This window comes from Macrotis lagotis, chromosome 3 (assembly GCF_037893015.1).
Source record: "Macrotis lagotis isolate mMagLag1 chromosome 3, bilby.v1.9.chrom.fasta, whole genome shotgun sequence".
Classification (NCBI taxonomy): Eukaryota; Metazoa; Chordata; class Mammalia; order Peramelemorphia; family Peramelidae; genus Macrotis; species Macrotis lagotis.
In genome coordinates, this window is record NC_133660.1 from 171,902,144 (window position 1) to 171,913,542 (window position 11,399).

At 33.5% G+C, this 11,399-nt stretch overlaps 1 pseudogene; it reads left to right on the plus strand.

Annotated features, from left to right (window-relative positions):
- Positions 1–10,221: 10,221 nt before the first annotated feature.
- On the plus strand, positions 10,222–10,990 carry LOC141519253 (zinc finger protein ZPR1 pseudogene; annotated as a pseudogene).
- Positions 10,991–11,399: the final 409 nt, after the last annotated feature.

Genomic DNA, 11,399 nt, shown 5'->3' on the forward strand with positions numbered 1-11,399 from the left:
GTTTTTCCCATGACGTAGTTCACATTTTCTTCAATTATTTAAAAAAATCTTTTGACTATGTTTATTTATTGTCTCAGGATTTCATTAACTTCCACTTCCTCAATTCTAAATTTTAAATAATTGTTTTCTTCAGTGAGTTTTTTTGTTTCTATTTGGCCATTTCTGCCTTTTAAGGTGCATTTTCTTTAGTGAATTTTTGTACCTTTTTTCCATTTGATCAGTTCTGGGTTTTAAGGTATTGTTTTCTTCTCTATTTTTTGTCTTTTTATTCATCTGCACTTGCTTTTTGTAATTTTCTTTTATCACTCACATTTCTTTTCCCAATTTTTTCTCTAGCTATCTTATTTTATTTTTAAATTTTTTGAGCTCTTCCAGGAATTCCTTTTTGGCTTATGTCCAAATCACATTTTCTTTGATTATTTACTTGTAGCTGTTTTGACTTCATTGTCTACTGAGTTTGTTTCTTGGTCTTCTCTGTGCAAATTGTGACCAAGAATCCTTTACTCCAGTATCCTCAATCATTTATGTTTTTCTTCCCCCTAAAACTATGATGCTGAACTGTTTATGGACAATGAAATAGAGTCTTGAACCCAGGATCAGCAATATGTCTCCTATAATTTCTCTCTGACCAGTTGTCTGATCCCTTTAGGGTCCATATGCTGTGAACCACCAAAGCTGGCAGTAATCACTTTTGTTGCCATTTCCAAGACCTGTTGCTGATGATGCCATGGTGTTGCTTATATTTTACTCTGGAGTCAATCATCACGATAGTGTGAAAGTACTTTCCTATTATTTTCTTGGGTTAAAAAATTGCTTCAATTTGTCCTTTTGTTGACTTTAGTGATCGAAAATTTGATTTGAAGAATTATTTGTAAATTATTTAGCAGGGAATGCTGATAGAATTCATGTGAATTCTTGCCTTTACTTTGTCACCTTGTTTTGTTAGCAGTCTTTAAATCTCAGGTTTGGAACCTATGAAATGTGGTTTTATATAATCATTTTTTGTTTTTTGTTTTTTTTTTGCAAGGCAATGGGGTAACGTGGCTTGCCCAAGGCCACATAGCTAGGTAATTATTAAGTGTCTGACACCAGATTTGAACTCAGATACTCCTGACTCCAGGGCCAGTGCTCTATCCACTTGGCCACCTAACTCCCCCAGTTTTATGTAATCTTAAAAGCCATAGATATTTGTTTCTTTATTCCTAGGAAACTTACAGTTTGCTTGAATTCAGTTTTCACTTATTTTTTCCAGAATTCATGAATGAGAAGCACTCATTTTATTAGGATAAATGTATATTAAATTTTACTTCTTATGTTTGCCTTATCAGCAGTAGAATGTAAGTATATACTTAAAAAATGCTTTTAGATTGATTGGTATATCAATGGGTTAAACAACATAGGACTATGTATAATATCTATGATTTTAATGATGTGAAACCACCTTACACCAAAAGAAGCTGAAAGCTATATATTTAATTTGGTGTGTTATATAAGTGTGTGTGTGTGTGTTTGTGTACACATGTATTTGTTTGTGTATAAATACATGTGTACATATATGTGTATGTATGTATGTGTTGCCTCGGGTTTGTCTAGGGATTAAAGAATTTAATTGGCTTATCTATGGCCATACAAACGTTGTCTGAGATGAAACTTGAACACAAGTCCTTCTAGCTACCAAATCAGCATTGTATCCACTGTATTATACTATGTGAACAAAGTTAATGGACAGGGAATTGGGGGAAGGGGCATTTAAAATTCTATAACTGTCATGACAATTATGACCTCACATAAAAGTCACCCAGAATATTTTTAAATGACATATTCCTACATTTAATTTTGGCAATTCCTTTACTTAGTTGGGCAAATGATATCTCTCTTATATAAAATCAGTTATCCTTCTGCAATAAAGTAATGACTTAAAATTTTAGATTTTGAGTGAATGCAATTTTATTTAAATAAGTCTTCAACAACTTTATTTGTTTTTGCAAATATTAGAACCTAATATAGTTTCCTTTCTAATTGTAGAATATTCTTGGCTCATTTCATTTCTTTTTAGCTTGCTTGAAAGCAGAATAATATGAGAGGAAAAGATAGCTATAAATTGTGCAGCCATTCATGAGCATAAAACTTGGATAGATTGACACACTTTGAAAAGGTAAAAACTACTGGCTGGCATGAAGAACTGACCCCATTAACAATATTCTGTAAAGGGCAAAGATAAACCATCACCAACTCTGGGGTTCAGTGATAGAAGCTGTGAGATTGCAGCAGTAGTAATAAAATGATTTACAAGCTGGTCCCATTCAGAAAAGGCCTATAATTCATAATATGAATATCAGAGTATGACATGGAGCTGTATAGAAGGGTTTTCATTCAGGGCCAGCTTTAAGCACTTCACAATATTCTCCTCCTCCATCAACCGCCCCCCTCTTTCACATCCAGTCATTCTCTCTGTCTTACCCTCCAATTCACCTCCTATAATATTCTCAGGTCAGATATACTACTTTCCACTGATTCCAACATTCTGGTTGCATCTTCATCTCTTTCTAATAGAATATTGAATAAATCTACTTCATGGGGTAGTTATAAAGATAAATTTGGTATGTGGTGTGGATAGAAGGATGCTCTATATGTGTCATTGTACATCTACAAATGTTGGTTTCCTCCATTTAAGCCATACCAGTGTAAATATAAAATGAACTGATGCTAAACAGACGTAGTTAACTCTAGACAAACAATGTCATATGCTACCACTATGGACCCATATGACTCTAGAAAACAAAAATGTCTGGGTTAAGGAAGAATCATATATTTATATGTGCATTTATTTAAGAGGTAGATCAGTGGAGCAATAGAGTAGGAGGAGTAAGGTTAGAGTTCATCTCTTTCTTGTGAAAAATACCATGTATTTTACTCTGAACAAGTAACTTAATTCTCAAGACCCTGAGGTAAATTCTGTAAGAAAGTGCAGAGCAGAGCATAGCAGACTAATATGCATAAGTAGATAACATTTCCTCATTATAGATTTCCATATACCAGAGAAATCACAGTTCATATACGGACACACATTCATACACACACACACACACACACACACACAATTATAATTACTGTCCTATTGTTTTACATTACTATCATTTGTCAATGAATCCTTCTATTGAATGCTAATGTGATCCTCCATCTAAAAAATTGCCCAATAAAAACATTGACTGGCTCTGCAAGTGTATCCCTCATTCCACACCTGCATCTCCCATCTTTCTACTGAGAATAAAAGATAGGCTTTAGCAATAGTTAATTGAAGTTAAGATTCAGCATTACAGTGATCACATTTTCAATTTCTTACATTGTTATCTTTTAAATTAATGTGATCAGGTGAATTGAATAGAGCACCAGCCCTGGAGTCAGGAGGACCTGAGTTCAGGTCCGACCTCAGACACTTAATAATTTCCTAGTTGTGTGACTTTAGGCAAGTCACTCTTAACTCCATTGTCTTAAATAAAATTTTTAAAAATTTAAATAGGGGTGGCTAGGTGGCACAGTGGATAAAGCACCCACCCTGGAGTCAGGAGTACCTGGGTTCAAATCTGGTCTCAGACACTTAATAATTACCTAGCTGTGTGGCTTTGGGCAAGCCACTTAACCCCATTTGTCTTGCAAAAAAAAAAAAAAAAAACCTAAAAAAAATTTTAATAAATTAATGTGGTCATTGGATGAAATTATTCTTCTTGTATTGCTCATTTGACTCTGCATTATATGTGAAAAGTTCTTTCTGGTATGCATGAAAACTTTGTATTTCTTGTTTTTACATTTAGAGTTAAAAAAGATCTTAGAATTCTTCAAATCCAATCCTTTCTTCTTTAAATTGAGGAAACTGATACTAAGATATATTCACTGACTGACTTTATACACTAAGAGTCTGAGGCAAAATTTCAAGTTAGGTCTTCAAGCCTTGAGGTGCTGTGCTCTACTACCTGGACCACCTCACTTCCTTCTTAGATTATTATTTTTTAATTTTAATTTTTGATTTTACAATTTTTCCCCTCTAATCTTGCTTCCCTCCCTCCTCCCCACACAGAAGGCAGTCTTATAGTTTCTGTGCTATTCATTGATCTAAATTGCTGTACATGATCCAAATTTAGATTTCTATTAATATTTCTTTATATTAATAAATTGCAATTTGAGCACTAAATCCTGGACCTGAAATCTGTACTTTGCTAGTAAAAAAAAAAAAATTCAGCTAAAAATATACTTGCATAAACAGGGTGTTTTTCTTTGTCCTTAACCTCCTTAGGTTATATATCTAATAGTGATATTTTGGGGTCAAAGTTAATATGGAGTTTAGTGCATTCTCTAGAACAATGTCTGATTATTTCATAAAATGACAGAAGTAGGTCATACTCCCAATAAGTGCTTTTTGAATCTTGTCATTTTTCTTGTTCTAAAATTTAGGCAGAATAAGTATCAATATAAAAATGTTTATGCAATTCTTAAAAACACACAAACATAAACACACAAAGGCATGTGCACATGTGCATGTGTTTATACTGTATATAGATGAAAATGACATGTCTCAGTTAAAGGACAACAATAACATCAAAAAACGAACATCAAAGTTTTCTTAAGGAAAGCTCTTTCTGTAATATTGGGTAAGTTATTTAGATTATTGAGTTCATTTCTTCATCTATAAAATGAAGGAATATATACACAATTATCTTCCTGATCCCTCTTAATCAATTATTTTTATACTCCTACAATCATTTCTAATTTTGGCTTGAGCTTCAGAAGCTCAAGACTTCAAGAAACCCCATTCTGTAGTGTATAGTAGAACAAACAATGAACTTGGAATTGAGAAACATGGAGTCAGGTCTCACTTCTTATGTTCACTAGTCTAGACATGTGACTCTGAACAATTTATCCCTCTGAATCTCCAGCTCTTCATTCAAAACATACTGGTAATAATCATAATAATATTACCTCCATCTCATGGAATGGGGAGAAGCAAAAACCTTTATAAATGTATGGAACAACATAAGTGTAATATGGTTGTTATTATTGTTTTTATCCATGAAATTGCTAGGTATAAAGGATTCAAGGCAGGAATTGCACATTAGTCTAAGCAATAACAGATTTGTGAGTGGCCTCTTGTTTGCAGATGGGGTTTGCATTTGTACAATTATCACAAGTTGCTTCTCCAGAAATTAGCTAAGACTGTGGTACCATTTATTGCTATAGATAGTTTTTAAAAAATTAAAGGATCAGAAAAATGAAAAAAAAAAAACACAAAAGCCAAATTTCAGAGGACACTTTCCCAAAATGCTTAGGCATAAAATGGGATAGTCACTTCAAAGTTCTCATCAGTTCTAACAGTTACTTCACCTTTATTGGCCAGAATAAGGTTCAGATAAAGTCTCATTGTTCCCTGGTCATTAAAAGAATCAATTTAATTAGTTATAATAGAGCCAAAGGAAAGGAACCAAACTGGTCAAGTTCCAAAAAGAGTCATCATTAATAAGTGAAGTGGCAAAAACATAAGAAATATGATAATCTCTAAAACAGTTTTCTTTTAAGATGCAGATAACATTTTCTAAATGAAGGTTCATCTAATCTCCCTTTAAACTTTTCTGAGCAATAATTTGATCTGCATTTCATTGTTATTCTCATTAACCCCTGTAGCTTCTGTTTAGCTGACAAAAATTCCAACTTAAATTAGACCTGAACTCATAAAGATACACTTAAGCAGAATATAATGCAGATATAAAACAGAGAATTAAATTTATTTTCTTCTATTTCTGAAATGTCCTGTCACACTTATCTTGTATTTAGTAAATAAACATGATTAACTTTATACTTGACCACCCAACAAGGACATTCCAAATTCTATTTCCAGTTTAGATATAGATTATTTTAGTGATATGCCTTTGTAAAATAGCTTCAAAGTTCTATTTCTTTTGTGGAAAATTTTAAATATGCAAATTAAGAGGGAATGGAATTCTTTTTAAATTCAGAAAAAGAACTACAATGACTATGTAAAACAGCTTTAGAAAAAGTTAGAAAAGGACTGACCTACTTGGGATAATGGAAAGAAAGCAGTTTATGTTTCAATATATTTGGTTTTTACAAATAAATAAAGTCAAAGAGAGACAAAATTAATCTAGGTAATTTTGTGGAAGACCAGGAAAGACTTCATCAGAAAGGGACATTTGAATTAAGTTCTCACAGGAAATTAGGAATTCAAAGAGACAGAGATGAGAAAGGAATCCATGATGCTGGAACAAGCAGAGTAAAGACAAGAACTGTCCTCAGTTCTCCCCCAAACAATTCCAAATGGCTTAAAGAAATTCTGGACTGTCAGGAAACCCATTAAGGCTAAGTAAAGCAATTTTTCTTGCCAAGACATATTGGAAGATCAGAGGGAAGGGTATGTTGAACGAGGGTGAGAAAGGAGAGCAGTGCAGCTGCTGGAGCAAACTGTCCCCAGCAATCCTGGAACACACAGTAGTGCCATTGTTATTAGTTTACAAACCTCAGCCCAGAACTGCCAAGGACAACTTGGGAGGTCAACAGGAAAAGTCTGTACCACTCTGATGAGAGTCCATTTCAGATCCCAGTCCAGTGCTGACCCCAGGAGCTCTGGAATCATCAGAGGCAACTGCTTTCAGAGATCTTGGTCAATAGTTGGTAAAGGGGTTAGAAGGAGATTACAGAGGTCCCTTTGCTATAATTGAGGCAAGATTCTGTTGATTTGCCCATACTCTGATCTTTGTCACAGACTGGGGCCCAATCCCAGGAAGAGGAGCAGAATCACAACAGAATTTACTGCCCCAGCAGGGCAGGGCTGTTTATTACAGTTCTAGGAAAAAGAAAGGAGAGCTTGTGGTCACCCACAAACCAGAGCACAAGCCAAGAGAGTAGTAAAAACCTCTTCTTAGATCATATGACCATAGAAGATTGAAAATGTGCAGGTTTCTAGGAATATCTATAAAAACACCTGCAAAAAAATTCAAAAATACTTTGGCAGTGAACTCTCTACCCTGGAATCAGAGCTCTGCCTTAACAACAATTTACTCATATAGGAAATAAAAAAATCTGACCATAGACAGTTACTTTTGTGATAAGGAAGCTCAAAATACATAGAAGAAGATAATAAAGTAAAAACCTCTGCATCCAAAACCTCTAAGAAAAATACAAATTGGTCTCAGGCCATGGAAGAGTTCAAAAAGGAATTTGAAAATCAGAAAAGAAGGTAGAGAAAAATTGGGAAAAGAAATGAAAGTGAAGTGAGAAAATCATGAAAAACCAATCATTTTAATGAAGGAGACACAAGAAATACTTAAGAAAATAACATCTTAAAAACTTGACTGGATAAAATTAAAAAAAGAGCTACAGTACGCCAATAAGGAGAAAAATGTCTTAAAAAGCAGAATTGACCAAATAGAAAATAAGAAACTAATGATCACTGAAGAAAATAATTCCTTAAAATATAAAATAGAGCAGAGGAAAGCTGATGACTTTGGAAGAAACCAATAGACAATACAGTAAATCTAAAAGAATGAAAAACTTGAAGAAATATGAAATATCTCATTAGGAAAACAACTGACCTGTAAAATAGAAATAGAGGAGATAATTTAAAAATTATTGGACCACCTGAAAATCATGACTAAAAAAATCCTAGTCATCTTCTTATCAAGGAAAAAATCAGCATCAAATTATCAAAGAAAACTGCTCTAAATTTAAGAATCAGTGGGTAAAATAGAAATTTTCCTCTTTGGTGAAAGAAAAAATATAAGAATACAAAATAGAAGATTTAAGTTCAGTTCAAATTGTTTTATCTTTGAAGTGAGAGGATCTATATCAATATTTTGACTATTTTTGACATATATTCTCTATATGATTATGGGCAAGTTAAATAACTACTCTGGGTCTTTATATTCTCTTCAATAAACAAATAGAATTTAAATTGATGGTCTCTAAATACATTTCCAACAGAAAGTCTATGATCATATTCCAATAAGGAAATGGAACAAGTATAAAGAAATGATAATTCTCCCCATATGGAAGAGACTGAAGAGCTAGTTTCCAAGACAATTTTGTTGACATGCAATGAAAGTATCCTGAGAGATTTGGGATGTATAAATATGCATAAATTTTGTAAAACTGGTTCTAATTCTGTAATGACAGCCAAAAAGGCAACTGTTAATAGCCCAATAAATACTCTATCTGATCCATAGAAAAAGGACAAATTTATGACCAAAAAAAGAGTTCATTATAAACGGCAAAATGATTGATTTTGAATATATTAAATTAAAAAGGTTTTGCACTAATAAAATCAATGCTGCCAAAATTAGAAGGAAAGCAGAAAACTGGGAAACAAAGTAGGAGTTTTGATAGAGCACACATTTCTAAAATATAGGGAACTGCATCAAATTTATAAAGTTGCAAGTCATTTCCCAAATGATAAGTGGTCAAAGGATATATGAATAGACAATTTTCAAATGAAGAAATTAAAGATATGTGTAATCATGTGAAAAACTGAACCAAATCATTATTGATTAGAGAATTGCACATTAAAACCACTAGAAGGTGTCACTTCAAACCTATCAGATTGGCTAAGATGACAAAAAAGAGGAAATGATCAATGTGGGAGAGCTTGTGGTAGGATTGGGACATTTATGTATTGATTGTGGAATAGTGATGTGATCCAGCAATTCTGGTGAGCAATATTGAACTTACCCAAAGAGCAATAATACTGTTCATACATCAATTCTAGCCTATATCTAGAAGAAATCATAAAAAAATGGGGAAAATCCCACATGTTCCAAAATATTAATAGTAACCCTTTTTGAGGTGGCAAGGAATTGGAAATTAAGCAGATGCCTATCAATTGGGAAATGATTAAACAAGTTATAGCATATGAATATAATGGAATACTATTGTTCTGTAAGAAACCATAAATGATCAGACTCTAGAAAAGAATGGAACATATAGGATCTGACGTTGAGTGGAGGGAGCAAAACCAAGAGAACAAAGTTCACATTGACAACAACATTGTGAGATCATCAACCTTGATGGATGCAGCTACTCTCAGCAGTTCAGAGAGCCAGGACAACCCTAGCAGACTAGCTAAGGACAATGTTGTATCCATCCAGAGGAAGAAAAACAAAACAAAACAAAAATCCTTCAGAATCTGATGAATACGACATACACTTTTTAAAAAATATACCTTATGTGTATTTCTTCCCCTTTATCCTAATTGCTCATGCTGAAAACAACTGATTTGTAAAAATGGTTAACACGAATGTGTATGTACAATATTAAACAGACTGTTCACTGCTGAAGGGGGGATTGGGAAAGGGGGTGTGGAAGGAAATTTTGAAATTTAAAAATATACACAGAATTAAAAATATATACATAGGCATATGAATGAATATGAATGAATTTTGAAAACTTTTCATAATATGTATTTGGAAAAAATAAATATCAATTAAACAAATTAACAAATTAAACACATTTTTAAAAATAATTAAAAAATAAAATAAAAAAGCAGCTATTAACCAGGTGGTAAGCTACTAGCCTATTCCAAATATTGATTAGGATTAGAGATGCTCTGTACATGTGTCAGGCCCTTTTCAGACTCTAATCCTAAATAATTTAGAAATAGCTTTTAATTTAACTTAATTTCATTTAATGATTCTACTTAAAGAAAGGGTTGCCTTATCACTAGTCACCTTTTTATAATAGGATATCATGGAGGAATAAAAATAATCTTCTTTGGATTTTCAAGAAAATGAAATGTGAAAAAAAAATATCTCCTGACCATTTCTAGGTCACTTCCAATTCTGGACACTGAAAAATTGATCTTCTTAGTGCTTTCTTTTCAATTTTCATGAAAGCATGAAGTAGCTGAATTACTTCAATGTAGGACTATGTCCATCAATACTCAGCATGTCCTTGATCCACAAATATGGGTTAATCATTAATAATAAAAACCAGTGAAATTGCAAGGGCTCTGGGGAAAGAATATACTTGAAGCAATGTCAGGTAGATGGATAAGTGAATCACATGATTTGGGCATAACATAGTATCCTCCCCTTAAGGGTCACAAAATTATCTGTTATTCAGCAGTAACTCAAGATTTTAGAAGTAAATGCTGAAACTTTCTTTTGCATGTAGCTGAGGAAAAATTAAAAATAAAATAAACTAAAAAGGAAAACTGATTAATTTATTGCTTAGACAAAGTAGCTGGAGTGGATGGACTAGCCATTCACTTTTATCATTGATGCTCTCTCAAGGAACTACATTAGAATTCCCTAATAGGAACACATGCTGGGTTTTAAGAGTGAACAGCATGAAGAGAAGTCCACTAAACCTGTGAAAGAATTCTATAAGTGATAGAGTTCAACACAAAGTACCCAGAGTGCAATGCTCCGGCCACCATCAACATGAAATAAATCCAAATTCTCTACTATAAAGTGGTTTTCATCATAGCAACCAAATGTGAAAACTGTGGTCATCAGGCTGATGAAATAAAGTCAGGAGGAGTCATGGAGTCCTTGGGCCCCAGGATAACTCTTCATATTACAGATCTCTCAGACATGAACAGGGATATACTAAAATCTACAGAATGCAGTATGAAAATTTGATTTGGGCATAGGTACCCTCATAGACAAATTTGTCACTTTGTAGGGACTTCTCTGTTCTGATCAGGAACCACTTTATACCAGGTGATGGTTCCAACCCTGACTGCCTAAATATGTTAGAGAAATCTAGCCAGAAGTTGCAGCAGATTACAGAGGACAAAATGAATGCTCACTTCATTCTGGATGATCCAAAAGGACAGGGCTCCTTAAAGAATATATTTTCTCTGGAGGATGACACAGAGGTGAAGGAAGAGTGCTATCAATGCTCATTTGACTAGAATGAGGAGTTGGGGCTCAATAACATGAAGAAAGAGGATTATGAGACTGGAATGATTCCACAGAGGCAGCAGTAAATAAAGTCTCAGGTCATACAACAGAGCTATCCAGGAATCCATGTTTATTTATTGCTACTGTAATTGGTCAGAGGGACAAAGAGTAAAGAACAGGAGCTTTCACTTGAAAGGAATATCTCATCTAAGCACATGAAGTTGTGTACACTTTCAAAATAATTCATGATGCAAATACACATTTCTTTTGCTGATGACCTTATTTTGGAGATTTTGTACTGGTTTGCAAAGAAATTTGGAATTGGACTTTTCAGCCTTATTATCATTTTAGTCTTACTTTTCTTTCCTATTTCTTCTCCTTTTTATAAGGAAGGATCTCCAAGTACCTGCTTTTGTATGATGATGATGATGATGATGATGTTTGTCTTTTATTCTCAAAGAAGACTATGACCACAAGGAAGAGCTGCCTTGATAA